The sequence below is a fragment of the Pan troglodytes genome, chromosome 3 (assembly GCF_028858775.2).
Source record: "Pan troglodytes isolate AG18354 chromosome 3, NHGRI_mPanTro3-v2.0_pri, whole genome shotgun sequence".
Taxonomy (NCBI): Eukaryota; Metazoa; Chordata; class Mammalia; order Primates; family Hominidae; genus Pan; species Pan troglodytes.
This window is the reverse complement of record NC_072401.2, coordinates 84,443,504-84,468,298: the sequence shown is the minus strand read 5'-3', so window position 1 is coordinate 84,468,298 and position 24,795 is coordinate 84,443,504. Positions and strand designations below refer to the sequence as shown.

Sequence of the window (24,795 nt, the reverse complement as noted above, 5' to 3'; positions counted from 1 at the left end):
ATATTTGTTGGTGAGAGTGTGGAGAGAAGGGGTGCCCTTGGGCATGGTTGGTGGACATGTAAGTTGGTATAGCCATTATGGAAAACACTATGGAGACTCTACATAAAAATAAAAATATAACCACCATATGATCCAACAATCTCACTTCTGGGTACACATTTAAAGCAAATGAAATCAGTACAGGTTGACTATATCAGATTTGAAATGCTTGGGACCAGAGGTGTTACAGATTTCAGATTTTTTTTTTTATTTAGAATAGTTGCTTTACAGTTTCGAGTATCCTTAATCTGAAAATCTGAAACTCAAAATTCTCCAAAATCCAAAATTTTTTGAGTGCCAACATCATACTCAAAGGAAATACTCACTGGAGCATTTCAGATTCTCAGATTAGAGATACTCAACTGGTAAATATAAGCAAATATTTCAAAATCCAACCCCCCCACAACAATAACAACAAAAAATCAAATTTCTGTTTGACAAACCTCTGATCCCAAGTATTTCAGATAAGGAATACTAAAGCCGTACATACTTACGGGTTGAACATTCCAAATCTGAAAACCTGAAATCCAAAATTCTCCAATGAGCATTTCCTTTGAGTATCATGTTGGTGCTCAAAAAGTTTCAAATTTTGGAGTATTTTTAACTTTGGACTTTTGGACTTGGCATGCACAACCTGTATCTCTTTCATTGTGGCACTATTCACAACATGCAAGATGTGGGATCAACCTAAGTGTAGATCATCAGATAAATCTATTTAAAAATGTGATTAGACACACGCATACAGTGGAATATTATTGAGCCAAAAAAGGGAGATCCTTCCATTCATGGCAATATGGATGAACCTGGAGTACATATGCTAAGTGCAATAAACCAGGCACAGAAAGACAAATACAATACTGGTTAATCTCACTTATATATGGAACCTAAAAAAATCAAACTCGTAGAAACAGAGAATAATGGTATTGTCACGCACTGGGGTGTGGGGGAAATGGGGAGTTGCAAGTCAAAGGGCACAAAGTATCAGTAGATTGAATAAGTTCTAGAGATCAAATGTGCAGCATGGGCAATATAGTTAATGATACTGTATAGTATGCTCGAAATTTGCTAAGAGAGTAGATCTTAAATGTTCTCACCACACAAAGAAAATGGTAAGTATCTGAGGTTATGAATATGTTAATTAGTTTGATGGTAGTAATTATTTCACAATGTACACATAAATCAAAACATGACATTGTATATCTTAAATATATATAATTTTTATTTCTTATGTATACCTCATTAAAGCTGGGAAGGAGGAAAAAAGAAAGAAAGGGAGAGAAAGAAATGCCAAGGAACAGAAAAGTTAGCTACTGTAGAGTTTAAGTAGAGTGGTTGCAATCTAGTACCTGATTCTCATCTTCACAGAAATTTATTTTCTTTCAACTTATGCAGGATTGTTTTGGTTTCAGATGATCAAATCATAATGTGCAAACTTACAGTTTTAAACAACAGGATGATTTACTGCTAGTGCTTACTTAGTCCAGTAATAAAGGTACTTATTTCCGTTAAGTAGACAGTAGGACACCAAATTACCAATGGAGTTAGTTTGGTGGGCTTTAAATAAGACTTAAAAGTTTTTTTTGATTGTTGACTCTAGAACATAAGACACAAAATTAAATGTCCATGGAAACCAGAAAAATAATGGGAAAGTAGTAAATTGGCTGAGGATTTTCATAAAATTAGGTAGAAAATTTTTACACTTCAATGAAAATATACATATTCTCTGTTCTTTTGCAACACATGAAATACGATGTCTATTTTTTAACTGATTTTATGTTCTATTCCAGATAGAAACAAGAAAATAGAAAAATAGTTTTCTACTGTTATAAGGTAGTATCGGTTGACTGTGTCCCCACCCAAATCTCATCTTGAATTGTAGTTCCCATAATCCCCACATGTCATGGGAGGGACCTGATGGGAGGTAACTGAATCATGGGGGCAGTTACCCCCATGCTGCTGTTAGTGAGTGAGTCCTCACAAGATCTGATGGTTCTATAAGGGGCTTTTCCTCCTTTGCACAGCGCTTCTCCTTCCTGCTGTCATGTGAAGAAGACGTGTTTGCTTCCCCTTCTGCATGACTGTAAATTTTCTGAGGCCCCCCCAGTCATGCTGAACTGTGAGTCAATTAAACATCTTTCCTTTGTAAATTACCCAGTCTCGGGTAGTTCTTTATAGCAGTGGGAGAATGGACTAATATATAAGGAAAATGCATAGTATAAGCATGATAAAAAATAAGAACTGACACTAAAGCTTCAATGTTGGGGAAACATAAGCTATATTAAAAACCATGGTGAAGCAGCAAAATCATGTTCAACTTGACTGTTGCCTTGCTGGAATTTGAGCTGGGCTTCTGGATCTAATTTTTTAGAAAGAAGCTGAGCTTCTAGATTTCTAATTTAAAATATGTTCATTTTTAATAGACTTAATTTCTAAAATACAGTGTAGGGCAAACAAGACCTGGGGGCTATCTTTAGTCTATAGACTGCCACTTTGAGGCTTTTATCTAGAGGTATGTTTTAGCCAAACAATGACTAAACTGAATTTCATGATTCAGAGAAAGCTGTACTTCCACAGTAACTGGAAACATGTGCCCTCCTAATTCCCTTGTTCCATCATTCTCTTTAGGCTGACCTGAATATTTCCTCTCTGACTCTGATTTTCCAGAATCCATGGACAGCTCATTAACAATCTCCTGCTAGACAGTCAGATCCAACAGAATTAGTTAAGTTATGCTTTCCGTGATTCCGTTTCAGTCAAGATGTTCACGCTTTTTATATTTTCAATAACTCAAATAGCTGTTATTCTGTTATTCCCTTTCTGGAAAGTGCCCCCAAGTTTGCAAGTGTATACCTTAAAACAAACAAACAAACAAACAAAAAACTAAATTCCCTTCTTGGCTTGGTTAGCAACACATTTATAACCTGTTACCTTAGGGTCTGGTTCGTCTATCAATGGCTACTTTCAATCATTGTGTTGAATTTAAAATTTACCTGACCTCGTCTTCAAATTCAGAGAAATTATACTAACTCTCTGTCTGACTACATTTTGCTACAGTGCTTTAGTTTTATTAATTTTTCATGCATGTCAGAAGATTTCCATTCTAAATATTTTGTGGATAGTCCTATTACATTGGCATCAATGTAGGGGATGTGACTTTAAAGGGAAAGTGATATCTATCTTATCTATCTATCATTGGTGGACTGTTGTCTATTCCCCCTGTTTTCCATGTCTAAAGTGCCATTTGTTGGTACTGATGGCTATACAGAGTTTACTAATACAGAGTTTTAATAATAAATAAAATTATTATTTTTTTCTCTTTCTCTGATACCTACTTTTCTCTCATATCCCTATCCATTTTTATCTGGACCTCTTATATCCTCAAGTCTTATCACTGGTGGGTCAATATGGTAGCTGATAATAAGCACTCTTGGAATGAAGGAATAACTGATCCTAGGGCTGATCTGGAATCCAAAAGGCAAACAATTTAAATGTACCAGAGATTTGACTAAATGTGACTTACATTTTCACTATACAATTTTAAAGCAAGTTATTCACTCAAAAAATAAGGCACTGAATAAGAACACAGCTTATACTTACTTTAATATATAAACAAAGATGTGTTATTTAATTTTCAAGTAGTTGATGTTTCCATATCTATGAAATAAAATTAGGTTTCTGTGGATTTTCTGTGGTCACATATATGAGACCTTAACTACATAATTACCTCAATTCTAGACATTGTAAGTGATACTGCTTGATACTTAAACATAAATTACAAGTACATATCGTTTGCCAGTCAGATTCTTTAAGATAATGACTAAGAAAACAGAAATTATTTATATTCTTTATGAAACATAACAAATATGACTTCCAGTATGTTATGAAAAGCATATATTATAAGGCAGTATTTTGCAAACCAGAGTATCAGGTTTTCTGGAGCCAAATTTTAGTGTTACGGTCATATGTTATTAAAAGAATAATCTCTATTCAGTTTGGTGTTGTAACAAAATTGCAAAAAGTCACTGTATTTTAGGATGACTAAATCTTTCATCATGGAAAACAGAATGCTCAGTTTTTAGACTTTTACATTTTCCTGAAGTATATGACACATTACTGTGCCCTACTTCCATTAGCAGAATCTTTTACTATTTAGTGATGAATAAGTTGTTTAAATGCTTTTGTCTAATTGGGTCGTACCGCAATGAATATCCCCCTCCATTATGTATGGATATTATAAAAAGAAGCATCTGAATAATGTCTTTTTCTCCACAATGTAAAACCTATTACAGCAGCAAGATACACGGAGAGTCAAAATCTTCCATTACGTATGATGTCTACAAGAAGAGTAGATGGGGTTCAATGGGGCTAAAGTATTACAAATTAGAATAGGAATTTATAAGTAAATCTTGGTTAAACACAAAAAGAGGATTATAAATAATAAAGCTTATCGTATCGTATAAAGAAAGAGACTTTCTTATGAGGTAGTGAGATCGCTGTTATCTGAGGTGTTCAAAGAGGCCTGATGCCAGAAGACAAATGCAAATACTGGTAAGACAGTCCCCAACGTTATTCCCAAGTTTCTGTAAAAATGTGAGATGCCAATACTTGGCAATTTGAGAAAAGATGGAATGTTTATTTAAATTGAAGAATATTTATCTAAAGATATATTTATTGTGTATTAGGAATGCTCCTGTGCCCTGAAGATAAACCAGTAAATAAGACATACTTCCTGACAACAGACAATTACAGGCAGGTTGAAATGCATATACCATTGCTCCTATGAGTATGGGGCAGTGGAGGATTATCTAGTAGACAGACAAAGTCCATGCCTGAGATATGGGGAAAGTGGGGGTCTGCCCTAAAAAAATTCCTTTTAAAGGAATATGCATACAGTATTCCCAAACAGCAAAATAATAATGATGGCAAAAATATAACCTTTTGAACTTTGTTTTTAACCATTTCCTGTTAAAATATCTGGACTATATCCTAATGGCCATAAGAGGTCACTACAAACTTTTAAGCTGCAGAGTAGTTTCAGAGTGTGTGTGTGTGTGTGTGTGTGTGTCTGTGTGTGTGCATTAGAAAGAAAACTCTGAGCCATATGAAGAGTGTCAGACTGGGAAGCAAGATAAGCACTGTTGTAATAAACTCAGTGGGATATGATTAAGCGTGTAAAGTACTGGCAATGGGAATTCAGAGAAGGGGAGAAGGTCAAAAAATATCAGTCTCTCCTGGGTTTGGTGACTGGTTGGTTGCAAAGGAGAAAGACAAAAGAGTAATTAATAATCCCTCTTGGCTTTCTGTCTCCTTTCTTCAGCCATTTTATTTCAGCAGCTACAGATGGAGCAATAAGATAAACCCTTGGGCTTCTCCACATACCCAGGAAGAGATTAGTAAAGATCATGAACCTCACCCCTTACTTACAACTTACAAAAGCAACATAGGATCTCCAACAGTTCTATCCCAGAGATTCAGGGCTTTTCTTGATCACCATACACCAGCTAGTTTAAAGTTAAATGGTACAGGCTGTCCTCCTCCTTTTTACCTATGTGGCAAAACATCTAATTTGCCGCAGTTGGCAGTAAGATGGTTCTGTCAACATCTCAATTTCTTCTTACCATTTATGCCCTTCCATTGGATGCATACTGAATATAAATATGCTAAAGATGCAGATTAAACTGCTGCATCATCCAGAGTAAATGTAATATATATGTGTGTTAGTAAGCTCATGCCATGGACATAAGGCTTACCATATATGAAAGTAAGGATACTCAATGGTCTTTAAAATGTATTTTCTAATTCTGAAAACAGAATCTGGACCTTGAAACCAGACCAAAAAAATTCCATGAAATAAAAGGGGAGTAAAGGCCTGAATGAAATGCTTTTAAGAAATAAATGGAAGAGCAATTGAATACAGTTAGTATGGTTAACTCATGAAGAATTTTGCTTTTATCAAAGAGCAGATAAGTGAGCCAGTAGCTATAGGGGAAAGTGGAGTGACAGAGAGAGAGAGAGACAGGGAGATGAAGGCGGTGGCAGTGAGGAGAGAGTGAGTGTTAAATAATGGAAAAATAATAGCATGTATGTCCTCTGATGTAGAATTATCCAGTGGAGAGAGAGGAAACACCAATGTAGAAAAAGAAAAGGAGGAACTGTTAGGATAAGTCCTTTGACTAAACAAGGACAAGGGAATCTTGGGTATAAATGGGGGAGCTTGCCTCAGAAAGGTACTCAGTTCATCTGTATTATAAGAAAGAAGGGAAGGTATGTAGTTATGAAGGCTGGCAGCAAGTAGATAGCTTCAGTTTAAGAATTGCATAGGATTGTTAAAATAAGAACCAAAAGACTAGGAAAAACAGAATTATCATGGAATAGCTGGACATTGCAGCTGGTTCAGTCCTTAACTAGCCATGTGACATAAGGCAAATACTAAACTTCTTCATGCTTCAATTTCCTCAAAAATAGATGGAGATAACACTGGTGCTTACTTCGTAAAGTTAAACAGATGGACCAAATGACACGATATATCTATCTTCTCCCAGTAAAATATAAGCTCCATGAAGGCATGGATTTCCATCTTTTTTTTTTTTCTCTCTTTTAATTGTACTGACATGGTGTCTGGCATATAGTAAATATTTAATAAATGTGATCTATTATTATCACTACCAGCTCATTTTGACACCATCATTGGTTCAAAATGAAGTGATCCTTACTTTCACAAAGACAAAGGGCATTTTTCTTAACTGACATGAGTCTGAAGGTGGGGAGGGAAGAGTGTGGAATGTGTGATTTGAAAATCAAATTCTGTGATAAGAACTTTGAAAATTTCAGATTCTTTCTCAGAAGTATCCATGAACAAGGCTAAAACTTTTCCTATCACTATAATTTCTGTTGATAATTCTCCCAAAGGTAGTTAACCTAGTTCATATTACACAAGTGTCTCCTATACTCATTAATTTTCCTTTTTCAATATACAGTAACAATGACAATAACATGTAGTCAGCAAACCAGGTTATCATCTGAACTCTCTCTGTTATTGGTATTTTCTTATGGTAACACTGCATTTCTAGGTAAATGCATGCAGATTTTCAGTTTCATTATTTTTTATGACCAGTCAACCAAGATGTTCACTGACTAGTAGAACAAGAAAAATAAACACCGTATATCAAATTCAATTATGAGTGACCTACTTAAACAGCTTCCCACTGTTACATTCAAATTAAAAAAATGTGCATTTGATGCTAATGTGTGAGATGAAGCATATAGAATCAGTAGACATTTTTAAATATAGCTTATGTCTTGCATGTATAATCACATCAGCTGATGATCCACTGAATAATTTGATATATCAATTAGTTCCATCAGTATTAAAGTATTTGCTAGTATTTTTAGCATCTGTTACTTCAGTGAGTAGAATAATCAGTGAAACTAAATTTTCACTGTAGTAATTCAATAGTTCATCTGCCTAGTTTATTAAATTGTTGGACTCCTTTAAAACAATAATATTTTATGTGGCAAACATGTGCTCCAATTCAATAATACACTGAGTTTTCATAAGTGTATGTATCTAAAAATACAATATAAAACAAATGTTAGTTGTTATTCTTGCAATGTAGATACTGAAAATTTTTACATTCATTGATATAATTCTTTTGACAAAGAGTGTGGCTTTAACTAAGAAGTCCTCAGAAGTCATTGACCTGACAATCCAACAACTGTTTAATGAATAACCAATGTTATAGCTAGAATTCATTTAAATATTACATGCTGAAGACTGTGATTCAAAATTTACTTATATTATTACATTTAATTCTCAGGCAACCCAAAGAGGCAATGCTATTTCCAAATCACACATTGAGAATCTAATAGGCTTGCACATATAAGTGAGATCACACAGTATTTTTCTTTCTGTGTCTGGCTTATTTCACTTAGCAAACTGTTCTTTAGGTTCATTCATGTTGTCACAAATAGGAGGATTTCCCTTTTCTAAGGTTGAATAATATTCCGTTGTGTATATATATATGTCTACCTTTTATCCAGTCATCCATTGATGGAAACAGATTGTTTCCATACCTTGGCTACTGTGAATAATGCTGTGATGAACATGGAGGTGCAGATATTTAATATCTTTTCAAAATGGTGGTTTCATTTCCTTTGGGTATAGACCCAGAAGAGAGATTGCTGGGTTATATGGTAGTTCTTTTCTTGAATTTGTTCAGAACCTCCATATTGTTTTCTACAATGGCTGCACCAATCTACATTCCCACCAACAGTGCACAAGGGCTTCCTTTTCTCCACACCCTCACCAACACTTGCTATCTCTTGTCTTTTTGATAGCTGTCATTCTAACAGTGAAATCTAAAAAAAACAAACTAAACCAAATAAAAAAATTAAAAAAAAAACTTGAATACAAGGAAGCAGTAAGTAGAGTGGTGGTTGCCAGGGATGGAGTGGGGGGAAGCAAATGGGAAAATGGAGGTCAAATGGTACAAAGTTGTATTAATAATTATGTGAAATATATTATTCTAATAATTCACTATAGTGAATATTATACGGTATAGTAAAAATGTGTTAAGAGTAGATTTTAGATAACTATGTGAGACCATCAACATGTTAATTTGTGTGACTGTGGTAATAATCTCACTATGGATATGCATATCAAACTTTGTTGTATAACTTAAACATATAATAAAAATAAAGCATATTACAAGTATTTTTTTAAAAAGAATTTAATAAGCTTGATTAGATTCAATGACTAATCCAGGGTTACATGGTTGGAATATGGTAGATCCAGTAATCAAACTCAGCTATGACTAAAGGTAAAGCTCTTGCTCAAAGTCTAAACCCCTGCTGGCCGGGCGCAGTGGCTCACACCTGTAATCCCCAGCACTTTGGGAGGCCGAAGCAGGTGGATCAGAAGGTCAGGAGATCGAGACCATCCTGGCTAACATGGTAAAAACCCGTCTCTACTAAAAATACAAAAAATTAGCAGGGCGTGATGATGGGTGCCTATAGTCCCAGCTACTTGGGAGGCTGAGGCAGGAGAATGGCGTGAACCCAGGAGGCGGAGCTTGCAGTGAGCCAAGATTGTGCCACTGCACTCCAGCCTGGGTGACAGAGAGAGACTACGTCTCAAAAAGAAAAAACAAAAAAGTCTAAACCACTGCTATCAGATCCCTAACTAGAGGACAGATAGAATGATAAAGGTATAAGATCGCTGCCTTGCAGACATTTGGTTCCCTAAGGACTTAAATCATTGGATATGTGATTACATATACTTGAAACATAAATACAACACTAATTGCTATGGCTTTTTTACTTGTCTTCAGCATGCGTCCTTCTGTGCTCCATAAAAAGGCTAACTTTGGCTCCCATTTTTAATCTATTTGAACAACTGTTAAACCTTTGTTTATAGATTATACCATCAGTAACATTTGGCCTTGCTCCATACTCATCATCTCCATAAAATTAATGAATATTACAACACTGCATTACTTCACAAAACGAAGTCATTTTCATAAGTCAATGTCTTACTTTACTGCACTTCAGAAATCATTAACATTTATCAAAAATATGAAAATATGTTTCATTATAATTATCTCTGCAGAGGTGTCTACAGCTGGTAATGGATTTCAATATGGCAGATATAGGGTATCTGTTATTTTTACATTAGAAAAGTAACCCTAAAAGCAGGCAGATATGATTACCAACAGCTTTGATCATATGTACCAACATATAGCTAGTAGACTTACTATTAGAAGGTGGGCAGTAGAGGAGAGAGGGGGCACAAAAGCAACACACTGAGAAAGCAAAAATGTAGCTACTACAGTTCTGCTCTGGACTTTTTACCATTTAATATACTTATATACTGCTATTCGGATAATAGACCCCTTCCCACTCTGATCACAAACGTGAGCACACTACCCAAACTAAGTCAAACAGATTCTCTCCTCCATAAATTCCAGTCATGGTTAACATGAACACACACATTCAGAAACCAAGATTAGTTAGAATTGAGTCATCTGATACACCTTCCTCAGACATAAGCAAAGCCTCCCTGGTTTCCGCCCTTCTCAAGATTTGGTTTTCAAACCTTCTTTTCAATCCTTTCCTACACATACTGAGAGGTGACAATGTGCTAGCAGCCCTCGCTTGCTCTCGGCGCCTCCTTGGCCTCAGTGTCCACTCTGGCCACTCTTGAGGAGCCCTTCAGTGTGGAGCCCTGCACTGTGGGAGCCCCTCTCTGGGTTGGCTGAGGCCGGAGCTGGCTCCCTCTGCTTGCCAGGAGGTGTGGAAGGAGAGGGAATGGTGGGAACCTGGGCTGCGCCTGGCGCTCACCAGCCAGCGCGAGTTCCGGGTGGGCACAGGCTCAGCAGGCCCCGCACTTGGAGTGACCAGCCAGTGCTGCCGGCCCCAAGCAGTGAGAGGCTTAGCACCCAAGCCAGCAGCCGCGGAGGATGTTCGGGGTCCCTCAGCATTACCTGCCCACGTGGGCCTCAGCCGCCTCCCCATGTGGCAGGGCTCAGGACCTGCAGCCCGCCATGCTCGAGCACCCCCCACCCCGCCCGGAGGGCTCCTGTGCAGCCCGAACCTCCCTGATGGGCGCCGCCCCCTGCTCGTGGCACCCGGTCCCACTGACCTCCCAAGGGCTGAGGAGTACGGGCACGTGGCGCAGACTGGTGGGCAGCTCTGCCCATGGTTCCTGCGCAGGATCCACTAGGCAAAGCCGGCTGGGCTCCTGAGTTGAGTGGGGACTTAGAGAACTTTTATGTCTAGCTGGAGGATTGTATATGCACCAATCAGCACTCTGTGTTTAGGTCAGGGTTTGTGAATGCACCAATCAGCACTCTGTATGTAGCTAATCTGGTGGGGACTTGGAGAACTTTTATGTCTAGCCAGAGGATTGTAAATGCTAAAGGATTGTAAACGCACCAATCAGCACTCTGTGTCCAGCTCAAGGTTTGTAAATGCACCAATCAGTGCTTGTGTCTAGCTAATCTAGTGGGGACTTGGAGAACTTTTGTGTCTAGCTAAAGGATTGTAAATGCACCAATCAGCACTCTGTGTCTAGCTCAAGGTTTGTAAACGCACCAATCAGCTCTCTGTAAAATGGGCCAATCAGCAGGATGTTGGGGGGGGGGGTCCCATAAGGGAATAAAAGCAGGCTGCCCAAGCGAGCAGCAGCAACCTACTTGGGTCTCCTTCCAGGCTATGGGAGCTTTGTTCTTTTGCTCTTCACAATAAATCTTGCTGTTGCTCACTCTTTGGGTCTGCACCACCTTTAAGAGCTGTAACACTCACCAGGAAGGTGTTCACCTTCACTCCTGAAGCCAGCAAGACCAGAAGCCCACCGGAAGGAACAAACAACTGAAGACGCGCTGCCTTTAAGAGCTGTGATGCTCACCGCGAAGGTCTGCAGCTTCACTACTGAAGTCAGCGAGACCACGAACCCACCAGAAGGAAGAAACTCCGGACACATCTGAACATCTGAAGGAACCAACTCTGGAAACACCATCTTTAAGAACTGTAACACTCACCGTGAGGGTCCGTGGCTTCATTCTTGAAGTCAGCAAGACCAAAAACCCACTAATTCCGGACACAATACTATATTTGGCTTAGTTCTTTATTCACCAATAAAATAATTCTAAGTGATAACCTGATAATGCTAAATCATAACCACATATTCTAAATGAAACTCCATTAAAAATGGGGTACATGAAAAGAACAAACAAGTATTAGTCCCTTGTACTGCTTTTTTTCCACTGTAAAGTAAATTAGGAGATGAGAGTGATTTGAGTGGAATATTGCAACACTGTTTAGAACATTCAGTAAACCCATGAGTAAAGGCTTTGACAGAAACATTACAGGCTGGAAAACACAACCAAATACAAAAGAAGTACTTTAGAGACTACAGATTGCTTACTTTTGTAAAATGGAAAAAGACCAGTGTAATTGACCTGTAACCAGGTAGCTGGCTGATCTCTTAGAACTATCATTTCATAACAGGGATCTTTTGCTTATCACTGATTTCAGAAAACTAGACAGTCACATTACTAGTAGGTAGGTCACTGGTGGTAAGTGAGAAATCCACATCATTAATACATGTATTACACTTCCATACTTGCCCTATTCTGCCATTTTGAAAATAAGCTCACTGAATAAACCCTGGCTTTACTAAGGAAGGGGAATGACTACATCTACAGAGGGGATCATCCTATTTTTCTGTTTACTTAAAGCTTGCTTTCAAGCCAGGTGTTCCTAAGGAAAACTCACACATGCTAGGCCCATTCCCTGAGGCCAAATAACATTTTGTTTGCAAATGATATGAACAAAAGTCAAACTAGCTTAAACAAAAAGGGAAGGGCAGGAAAGGAAAAGGGAAGAAAGAAGAAACAAGGAAGAAAAGAGAGAAAGTAACTGACTCACACAACTGGGAAAGTTGGGGGTGGTACCTGCATCACGCATCAAACAATCAGATACTATCAGCACTCTGAATTTGGCAGTTTTACTTCTCTTTATGGTTTCCTCCTCTTCTACTAAGGCAAGTCCTGTCTTTTGGCAGATGATATGATTGGGACAGTATCATGAACTTATTTTCTGTTTCCCATTGTCTGTGTATATCTCATCAAAAGCTCTAACTCACTTGTTTTAGGTTACATGTACTTCCAAATCATAGCCAGACATCAGTTACGTCACAACTCTGCTATATAATCCAGTTACTTTTGTATAGCAATCTCATCAGAATCTCATGGAATAAGAGAAGGGCAAAATTAAAAAGGAGAGGGTATTTGTATCAGAAAAACATACAAGGAGTAGACAAAATCAGGCTGTGCATTACAAAAAATACTATTTTGTAAAATAAAATAATATACAAATTTAATAAAAAGTAATACTAATTTAATATATAATTTAGCCTTAGACTTTAAAGATTAAAACGACTTAGAAAAGGGCCGGGTGCGTTGGCTTATGCCTGTAATCCCAGCACTTTGAGAGGCCGAGGCAGACGGATCATGAAGTCAGGAGTTCGAGACCAGCCTGGCCAACATGGTGAAACTCCGTCTCTATTAAAAATACAAAAATTAGCTAGGCATGGTGGCACATGCCTGTAATCCCAGCTACTCAGGAGGCTGAGGCAGGAGAATTGTTTGAACCTGGGAGGCGGAGGTTGCAGTGAGCCAAGATAGCGCCATTGCGCTCCAGTCTGGGCGACAGGGCAAGACTGTCTCAAAAAAAAAGACTTAGAAAAGAAGCTTTAATCAAGTAAATGATCTATTTCTATATTACTGATAACCACCTGAAGTAAAATTCTCAACCCCAAGATCCACAGAAGGATCACTTTTGCAAAGACATGTCCTAATACTCGTGACTTAATTGTTGTCTTATGAATAAGTGTTGATTGCTTAGCTTTATATTTAATGCCATCCAGAAGTGCTGCTTACACAGTTTTGTATTTGTAAAATACTAAATATCATCACATATTAGCTCCTTGATCCTGATAGGTTATCATATTTCACTTCACAACAAATTATTTTTCTTTTCAAAATTTCTTTTAGCTAAAAGTGTTTACTAAGGGAAATAATTAAATCATAATAAGTTTAAGGCACATGCACAAATCTGGCATGAAATTACAAAGAAAATATATAAAGATATGCAAACAAATTTTTAGAATCTATTTCATTACTCCAAAGAGTTTTAAAAATATATTTAAATAGCATTAAAAATTCTCAGATAAGGCACAGACGTTAGCACTTTATGTCTCATTGCTTGTGCAGCTATTGTCTCGTGTACTGACAAATCAGTAGAACTACACTCACATGAATATTGAGCAGATGAGAACCTGTTGAAGAAAGGTATGCCATCAATGATGTAGAAACAACTACCAAATATTTAAAACTAATACAATACTGCTTTCATTAAAAAAAAACCTCTATTGTTGTTGAAAAAATGGATGTGAAAGAATTCCACAAAATCTGATAGAGCAATTTTTTTTTTTTTTTTTTTTTGAGACGGAGTCTTGCTCTGTCGCCCAGGCTGGAGTGCAGTGGCGCAATCTCAGCTCACTGCAAGCTCCACCTCCTGGGTTACGCCATTCTCCTGCCTCAGCCTCCCAAGTAGCTGGGACTACAGGCGCCCGCCACCATGCCTGGCTATGATACAGCAATTTGATGTTTGTGTGGAAATCACTCAACATACATCTTTTAAAAGTTTAGATTTCTTCATATCATTCATACGTGTAAAGCCTTTTTATGCTCACTTCAATGCCTTATTCTACCCAAATTAAAAGCAATGACAAGCATGTTAAGATATTAATAAAAGGACAAGGATAAAAGAAAGCCTGGGTGGACAGGGGACGGGAGATCTTCACCTAACCACATGAATAGAGAAGGGGAGCAACCCATAGGTGAGCAATCTGTTACTATACAGCAACCCTGCCTAGGAGGAAACGTGGCCTCTCCATCCACCAATCCAATACTCTCTCTTATGGGGAAAAAAAGGGGAAATAAACAGAAAAAAAATCCATCTTTCTATACCTATTCTCAGGATTGGTAAGAAGAATATAAATAATGCATGAAAAATGCTTATTCAAAGTGCCTGACACAGTTAAATGCAATAGATAGAAGCTACTAGTTCTTTTTTTGAAATTCAAAATAGTTCTTTTTGCTTTTATTTTCATGGTTAAAAGAAAATACACATTCTTTGATTAAAAAAAAAATGAAAACATGCAAGTGAACAAAAAGAGTAAAACTGAAAACTCCTGAATCCCCACCAACCAAGCTACTTAGTCATAACCACTGGTAAAATATTGGAAAGTATCTTGCCATTCATGCTCTTTATAATTTACTTTTGCACCTAAAATATATTATGAACATCTTCTCATGTTAATATCAAAATTCTGATGATACTTATGTACCTATGTAGTACAGACTTGTACATGTGAAACATACTTTATCTGACCACTCTTCCATTGTTGAACACTAATGTTGATTCCTGGTTTTTGCTGTTGTTGTTGTTGTTGTTTTTGGCTTTAGTAAATAAGTAATGCCATGATGGGCACAAATGTAGCTAAATATTGGCATGCTTACTTATTTTGCTTCTAGGAATAAATTCTCTGGGTGCATTACAATTATTTTTCTCATGTATAATAGTCACTTGTACAATATCTTCCATTTTAGACTGACAAATACATTTTTGAGAGGTTCAGATATATTTTTTCTTTTCTCATTTTACTGAGATAATCTAGCTTTGCAATTCTTCACCTTAGGGTTTACAGCCTGGTAGGAAGTGAAAGTAGCCTGAAGAAGCCTGCCTTTTATAAAAAGCCTAAAATCACTGAGGAGATTATGTCAGATATCTTAGGGAGGAAAGTAGTGAGGTAGGGATGCCCGGCTAGAGAAAAAGATGCCTGTAGGTTTCTTCAGTAGTACAGACCATAGCTGGTCCCTAAAGAGGTAGCCCGACCTAAGAGAGTATGATAGGAGGATAGTATATCTAAGAAGTTTGAATCTGGGCAAAGAACCCACCCTCCACACATAGCATAAAAGAGAGAGTTCCTGGACTTCCAGGGTCTGCTGTGAACTTGGAAAAGATGATGATACTGACAACCATGACAGAGAGAACAGTCAGTAGCTTTCTTCCATCTTCTGAGCGTTGCAAATTCTCCTTGTGTGATCTTAGGAAGGAATGGAAGACTAAGAAGAACTGATAAGGAATTTCCTAGCATCCTTTTGGAATAGTGGTTTAAAGCCTAATTAAGTGGATTTAAAGAATATGATAGCCAGGTGCAGTGGCTCATGCCTGTAATCCCAGCACTTTGGGAAGTCGAGGCAGGCAGATCACCTAAGGTCGGGAGTTTGAGACCAGCCCGACCAATATGGAGAAACCCCGTCTCTACTAAAAATACAAAGTTAGCCAGGCGTGGTGGCGCATACCTGTAATCCCAGCTACTTGGGAGGCTGAGGCAGGAGAATCGCTTGAACCCGGGAGGCAGAAGTTGCAATGAGCCAAGATCACGCCATTGCACTCCAGCCTGGACAACAAGAGTGAGACTCTGTCTCAAATAAAAAAAAAATAAAAATAAAATAAAAGATACACATGACAGCTCTTTCATACCTCATTTGGTACTTTCACCAGAATGGCTGGCACACTGTAGGTGCTCAATGTTGACTAAATAACATTAGAAAGAAAAAATAAAATGGGAACTGATAAAATATTGAGGAACATATTAACTGTAGCTTTGGGGATACTGAAGAGACTCTATTGAAGAGATAACATTTGAGATGCAAGGGCTAAGGAAACAGTGTCTAGCAGAGCCTTGATACACAAAGACCTAGGGACCTGCTCAGCAAGACTTATTGAGCTGCCTAGGGAGGCTGGAGATGAATTCTGTAATGGTTCACAGCTTGCCTTGGCTCTACTTACTTTGTGTGTTCTGCCTTTTTCCTTTCCTGGGGTTTTAGTCAACCCGAGTTTTAGAGGCTTTTATTTATCTAATTGCTGACCACCCATGTCATCCCACCATATGAATTATGTCTTCTCACTTACTCAATTTATCTTGGACAGCTTGCAGTCTTAACATGTATGGCCTCTGATCCCCAACTCCTTCCTCTATAGCTTTCTTGTATGTAGTTTAGGACTTCAGGGATGAAGGCTTTCAACAAACTCAGCTGGGCACACAGACTTGTTTACAGATTGAGAAAATAACAAAAGCAAACCAAGAGAAAAAAAGTAAAGGAAAACGTAGTAGAGTAGTAGCAGAGTAAAACAAAGTATGAGATAAGAAAGAAGCTCCATATTGCATGGTATATCACATTTAATATGATTGGTCATTTATACTCAGTCCCATTATATTTAAATCAAAGATAAATAGAACCAAACAATACTCAATATGGCAAAACACCTTAAAATCTGAACTGAAAAAAACAATATTATTTCTCTGATAGACAATAAAAAGTCATACATAACTAAGATTATCCAAGGAAAAGTTTTAGTGAGTTTTGATGACAATGTGTTCTTGAAAAGCCTTATCTTGTTAAACATATGATATTTTTTAACAGCTAGGGGTCATTTCTCAGGTAAAAAAATCTATTTCAAGTAAAATGGCTATTTGTAAGGAGTCAGAAATTTAAAATAAGAAGTTATAAATGTAAAAAGAATTCCTAGCCAACATGCTTTGACCCAAATGGTAATGTTTAGAATCCTTGGTTTCACTACAATAGATAAAATATTTTTATCTACATACACATTTACAGATGTATATCTCTACATATAGAAATCAATTTATGTATGTGTATATATAACTTATTTTTAGAAGACACAAAATGAGGATAATGATCAAAGCAAAACTAATAGTAAACTCACATTGTTCCAGATTAATGAAATGCTATAGGAAAAAAACAAACACAGAAGTGCTTGGAAAACATGATTTCATCTATCTTTTGATGGAAACCATAAATTTATATTGATCTAAGTCAGCGAATGAGATGATTCATAGAACAAAATTATTTATCCTCAGGGTGGTAGAGAGATTTAGGTGTGCAGATAACCATTTCTAATAAGTACCATGCTGACTCGGCCTGTTTCCTAAAATATCTGCTTGTTCCATTTTCTGCTTTGGGACCTAAGTCAACCCTGGTGTATTTAAACTTAGTATTTTGTTTCTGAACTTCACAAACATGGGCAATTTTTTTACAGAAGAGCAAAATTAAGTTGAGGTTTAGTTACGAAAACTTTACAGAACTCCATTTCACAGTCTATGAATCCAATCAACATTCAAAGGTTAGGAAGTTGATTAGCTAGTGTATAGATTATCAAGGCTATTTTACTTGTGTTCTCCAGTTGCTTCTCCTTTGACTATTTAATTGTCTACCTGAATTGTTATCAGACAAGACTCAAGTATAGGAAAGCTCAAAACAAGTAAAACAAGTCTATGGAATCATAGAATATAGAAGACCAATATTATGCTTCTCCAACTTGTTATGTTAGTTCTGGTCAAAAACAACCATCACAAAAATAATCTCAAAAAAAATTTTTAAATCTTGTCTAGGAATATTAACACTGTTTATTTAATAAAAATATATTTTTGAGTTATCTGTTAATTTCATTGATCTACCACTGCTCACAATTACCGTGGAAATCCAAGAACTTCTAGTTGGCATATTACTGTTCATGACATTAACAATGTACTGGACCACTGGAGTGAACCATATAAAATGGAATAGAGATATACACTTCAACTATTCCAAGTGAAAAACAAAAAAAGCGAATTGCCATCCATATGAATCACTAAAACTCAATTCCTAAGTCTTTCAAATTTTAAACATTAAGCTGAACAAAGGAAGACTAGTCGTTTTTTCAGTTTATTTATTTATTTTCCTCTGTAAATCCTGAATTGGTTTCTGTAAACTAGTCAAATGTATACACTTTGGGGAATTACTTTTATAGATTCAATTAAAGTGTATCCTACTAGCATTTTGAAAGTTCATGTTTAGCAAATATTTCCAATGTAGGTGACACTTCTTAGGATTTTAAAAACATAATAAAAGTGAGACTTTTTCCGGAATTGTGACTTAGTAACTGAAGGAAATAATTTTTTTCTGTCAAAAAATTGTGTAGGTTTGTTAAAAAAAAAAACAGCAAAAACTTGGTTTTAGACATCCACACAACTTGAAATCAAATATACTTTATGTGAAAAGGTACTACTCTATAATTTTTTATCTGCTATCTAAGCATATCTTTACACCATGATGTCTGCTTAGACTCAAGAAACAGAAAAATCTGAAGCAGGAACAGAACGAGCAATTTATCTGTCTTAGGTGTATTCCTTGTGATTCTGTTAATTTACTCCACAAATATTTATTAAATTCTAACCTAAGGTTGGTTCTGCAGATGATTAACAGTTTGTATGCTAAATGTATTTGGTTTCATTTCATTTGAGAAGAAAGAGGCAGATAAATAGTTCCTGAAGACTCAGACTCCTGAATCTTTCATTCACTCATACATACATCAGTGCTTCATTTTGAATTATATGTTTTTGAGCAATAAGTCTGGTCACTTCATTTTCAAAACTCAAATATATTTATACAGGTAATTTATTACTTATTATTGCTGGGCTTATCTTATTGTTGCTCCTTTTCCATTGTCACTGCCACTATCCCAATTTAGTACTCTTTCACCTAAGATAAAGACAATTAGAGTCAACCCAAACTGTATTTTTTACTTTTAGTATTTCACCTTCCAATTAATTCTAATTATTTTTAGCCTGTATCTGTTCTGGGTCCCCATATCCACCTGGACTTTAGTATTCCTGCGGCAAATCTGGTCAAAGAAGGCAATATATTAACAGTCTCACTGGAGTCTGATGAGGTAAAATACTACTGGATAAACCCTATTCACATGGCCAACCATCATTTTGGAACTATTAACCTCCTAATTTTGATAATACCTGATACTTGCTGCTTAAGAATCAAACCCTAGGTTTATTACCACTTTTCTGAGACTGAAATTCCAGTGAGAGTGAAATTTTACTGTGAACTTCGGTACATTTCATGAGAGAAGTTTGTTTTAGCCTCAGCTAATGCCTGATGTCCTAATATTATGTAACAGTAACCCAGATTTTTGTTTGTCTGTCTGTTTGAGACAGAGTCTTGCTCTGCCACCCAGGCTGGAGTGCAGTGGCGCGATCTCGGCTCACTGCAAGCTCCGCCTCCGGGGTTCACGCATTCTGGTGCCTCAATCTCCTGAGTAGCTGGGACTACAGGCGCCCGCCACCACGTCTGGCTAATTTTTTTTTTTTTTTTTTTTTTTTTTTTTTAGTAGAGACGGAGTTTTACCGTGTTAGCCAGGATGGTCTCCATCTCCTGACCTCGTGATCCGCCCGCCTTGGCCTCCCAAAGTGCTGGGATTACAGGCGTGAGCCACCGCGCCCGGCAACAGTAACCCACATTTTTAAGTAGAAATAACATGAGGGAATAAACATGACATTTTATAATTCTAATGTAAACAAATATTATTTTGAACAAAAGTGATTGGTTTTAAGTTTATAGGTGAATCTTAACTCGCCTTGGTATTTTTCCTTGTCTCTTTAACTTCACACTGGACAAACTGGTAAATAACGTTGAGAGCTTCTTCTGGGCTGCTTGTAGTTAGCTAGCTAGAACTAAATGCTCCCGTCCTTCTAAACTCAAAAGTGACCAGGAACCTCCAAAATTCTAGAGTGTTGGGCAGCTATTTTTCTAACACTCAACTAAACGGCTGGCACCTAAATCCAAATTGTCCATTTCCTTCCATGCAACAAAGTCTGCACTCTAAACACTAGCCCAGTGTCAAAAGAACAACAAGTGTTGAAGTTCCTCTCCTGGAACCCATTCCCTTGCAGCATATAGCAGCACTCAAATCCAAGCAGTCCTTTCCACAGGACACTGAAAAAACAGGATCCCTGTATCTGTTGATTCTCTTGCCTGTGAGTTCCAGTTTGCACCCAGTGATGCTTACTGGTGTTCACCCAAGTCTGCACTATACACTACAAGAAAGATGGCTTCTTTTTTATTTTTGATTCTGGGGTTTATACCAGTAAAATGAGATAACATAGGTAAAATCAGTGCAGAGCCAAAGAGGATCTTAAATCCTCTAAATATTTCAGCTATCACAAGATCCTATGAAACATAGCTGATTAACTCCCAGAAGTAGGTGTCAGCATTTGTGGTAAGAATCCCTATTGTGCCCTTGACAGATCAGGGATCATTTATGATGGCAAAACCTATTGGATTGCCTAAGACCTTCACCTTCAGATGATTAATCAAGCAATTCTATACTGACTAAGAGATGTTATTGAAAGTACTTCTATATATACTGAACCTGGAATTCTTGTAAGACATTCTCACAGGCAATGTTATAGCTAATTTCATGTATCAATGTGACTGGGCAATGGGATGCCCAGATATCTGGCTAAATTTTACTTCTGGGTTTGTTTATGAGGGCATTTCTGGAAGGGATTACACTAGAATGGGTGGATTGAGTAAAGCACGTTGTCCTCCCCAATGAGGGTGACCATCGACCAACCCACCCACTGAGGCCTCAAACAGAAGAAAAAGGTAAAATAAGTTTGAATACTCTCTTTCTCTCTCTCCCCCTGACACTCAGACTGAAACATCAGTCTTCTCCTGCCCTGGGACTGAGGCTTACACTATCGGTGCTCCTAGTTCTCAGACATTCAGAATCAGCCTGGAATTTACACCACAAGCTTTCCTAGGTCTCCAGCTTGTGGGACTTCTCAGAGCAGATCGTGGGACTTCTCAGCCTCCATAATCATGTGAGACAATTCCTTATAACACATCCATCCTAATTCTTCTGATTCTCTGGAGAACTCTAGGACAGATTTTGATACCTAGAGTGACTGTGGAGTAAAAGAATTTTAAGGACAAGTTTTCTAAATTGACTCTGGGGTTTCTAGAATTGTCTCTTTAATTTGATTAGCTTTAAGATGCTAATGACTCTATTTCCAGTAATAGAGCACTGACAGTCCATGGCATAATCTGGCAATAGAGATACACTAAACATCTGCATTGGATACACCTAATCAACCACAAATCAACCAACAGTTCCAACCACAAGCAAGGTGTAAGAATTAAAGAAGAAAGAAACACAAAACGCGGCTTGGCAGTCAAAGACAGGTTTTCTTTAGTTAAAACCTAAGAGGCGCTCCTGGCCGGCTGTGGTCAGGAGCGATTTCTCTTGTAGACTAAGAGTATATATTTGTTTAAGGGTGAGGGGGCTTATCAGAAGTTTGGAATGTTCCTGTTTGCGGGAGAAGTTTTATGGCAGGGTTGGAATGTCTCTGGGTGGAGGGGAGTTCACCTTGGGGCAGGCATCTTTCCAGCCAGAGGGGGATTATCTCCAGACTGGTATCTTCCCGGCTGGAGGGGGGTTATCTCGGGGCTAGCATGTCTCTGGTCGGGGAGGAGTTTGGAATGTTTCTGGTTGGAGATGTTATTTATGATTTATGGTCATGCTGACCTTAGCCATTAGGCTGATGCCCTTTGGATTTAGGTGGTTTTTTATTAAGGTGAACTTTAGAATGAGAGGCTTGTCCAAGATGGCGATGCTCCTGCTCTGTCACAAGGAACTGGATGACTTTTGGAAAACTTAACAAATATAGTAAGTTTGGCTGGTTGCTCCTAATGTTGCCAAAGTGGTGGAAGAAAAGGATGAGCTCACGGATTCAGATGTGCCGCTCATACACCATATAAATGACCAGAGGTATCTATGTGTACATTGAAGGAGACCCTTAGCTCCTATAGCCACAGGGCTGAGACTGCTGAAGATCAAACAGAGAATCTCATCCTGTGACTGGCTGATTACAATGCAAGTTGAACCCCCAGCCTCATAGGCCAGGTGTTGCTGAAGTGAAGGTATTGATTGGAAAATAATGGGATCCTATAAATTGGGATTGAGATATGTGGGAAGACCCTGATGAAGCTGGTTACATTGAACCCCTAAATTCTGATTAGTTTTCTTTTCTAGTGAAATTGGTCTCCCCACCCTTTGGCTGTGGCATCTACATTCATAGTGGTATTGGCTTTTCCACCTCCTAAGGAAAGTATAATGGCCTCCCCTGAAGCAACTGCCATGAAAGACAATACCAATTCTCTTCAGTACCCATCCCCCAGCCTCTCTTTGTTTCTACATCTATGACAAGGCTCAAGTATGAGCAGGCCTCCAAAGGTGAGGTACAAAGTATAACACATAAAGTATGTTACACTCTGAAACAACTACTAGAGTTTTCTAATTTATACACAGAGAAAATGGGAAAACGTGTTTAAATGGATGCTAAAGCTGTGGCTGTGGGATAACAGTGGAAGAAACAAGTTGGATTAGGATGAATATATTGACATGGACTCACAAAACAGAGATTCTGCATTTAATGTTGCAGTTCAGGGAGTTAGGAAGGATTATAATTGGTTGGTTGGTTGGCTAAAACATGGACCAAAAGGTGGTACACAGTGAGTAAATTAGATATTCTAGAAATGCTTTGGTTTAATATATAGGAAGGTATTCAAAGGCTTAGGGAGACGGAACTGTTAGAGTACAGTCATTTAAGACCTACTCACCCATACTGAGAGGGCCCAAGAGACATGACTTTCACCAATACTATGAGAAATAAATTTTTGAGGGGAGCCCCAGCATCCTTAAAGAGCTCTGTAATTGCTCTTCTCTCGTCTGTAGTGGGAACTACAGAAACTGAACTAGGAAATCTAAATGTAAAGGAGATAATTAGATCCTAGGGTGACAGGGGCCAAGTGGTAGCACTCAACTGCCAAAGACAAGGTGAGCATGATTACTATGATGGAGAGCAGAGTCAAAACAGCAATAATAATAATCTGCCTCACACAGACTTATGGTGTTGGCTAAATGACTACGGTGCTCCTAGAAGTAAAAAACATAGAATAGAAAATAGTAGGAGCCTTATAAATTCTTTCTTGATCTGCAGAAGCAGAAAAGTTTAAGGTCAAGTGAACAAAACTTTAACCTGAAGCATAAAAACAGAAAGTAACAGCCCCTCAGTGAATTCCCAGATTTCAGCCAATTTACAGATTCAGAACCCCTAGAATAAAGGAGAGTCAGGGTTATCTCAAGGAAGGATTCTGGTACACTACCAAAAACTTATTTTGTTCATCTTTCTCCCAGTCTTTCCCAAAGGGATCTATAGCCCTTTACCAGAATAACTGTACACTGGGGAAAAGGTAAAAATAAGACCTTTTGGGAACTACTGGACCCTGGCTCTGAACTGACGCAAATTCTAGGAAACCCAAACATCACTGTGTTCTACCAGTCAAAGGAGGGATTTATGAAGGCCATGTGATTAATGAAGTTTTAGCTTAGGTCTGTCCCACTGTGGGCTCAGTAAGTCCTTAATCCATCCTATAGTTATTTCTCAAGTTCTGGAATGTACAATTGGAATAGATATGCTCAGCAGCTGGCCGAATTCCTTTATTGGTTCCCTGACTATACAGTGAGTGCTATTATAGTGGGAGAAGCCAAGCGGAAGCCACTAGAATTCCCTCTGCCTAGGAAAATAGTAAACCAAAAGTGATACCACTTTCCCAGAAGGGCTGCAGAGATTAGTGTCACCTTCAAGGACTTGAAGGATACAGGGGCAATGATTCCCACCACATCTCCATTCAACTTGGCTATATGGCCTGTAAAGATGACAGATGGATCTTGAAGAATGACTGTGGATTATCATAAGCTTAATAAGGTGGTGACTCTAATTGCAGCTGCTGTGCCAGATGAGGTTTGCATTGCTTGGGCAAATAACACATCCTCTGGTAACTGGTATGAAGCCGTTGATCTGATAAATGCATTTTTCTCAATATCCATTAGTAAAGACACCAGCAGTGGTCTGTTTTCAGCTGGCAAGGCAACAATATAACTTCACTGTTCTACCACAGGATTATATAAACTGGCCAGCCCCAGGTCTTAAATTCAAAGGGATCCTGATCACCTATCCCTTTCACAAGCTTTCACACTTGTCTATTACATTGATGACATTATGTTAATTGGAACTAGTGAGCAAGAAATAGCAACTATTCTATCATTAGTAAAATTTACATATCACATGTTGAGAAATAAATACAAAAAAAATGCACAGGCCTTCTACCTCAGTGAAATTTCTAGGAGTCTAGTGGTATGGGGCATGTTGAAATATCTCTTCAAAGGTGAAGGAAAAGTCATTGCAACTGGCCTCTCCTAGAACCAATG

General features: G+C 37.8%; 1 protein-coding gene across 9 annotated transcripts in view; it reads right to left on the bottom strand.

Moving 5' to 3' along the window:
- Positions 1–24,795, bottom strand: part of COX7B2 (cytochrome c oxidase subunit 7B2) — a 169,926-nt gene that overhangs the window by 34,627 nt on the left and 110,504 nt on the right. The window contains exon 1 of one of the 9 annotated variants that reach the window (XM_009447967.4): positions 16,582–16,651. The exons of 7 other annotated variants lie outside the window; for them this stretch is intronic. The gene's annotated coding sequence lies outside the window, so the exon portion shown is untranslated. Of the gene's footprint in view, positions 1–10,678; positions 10,749–16,581; positions 16,652–24,795 lie in introns of those variants that run through there. One more of the 9 variants, XM_016951802.3, reaches the window with a different exon arrangement.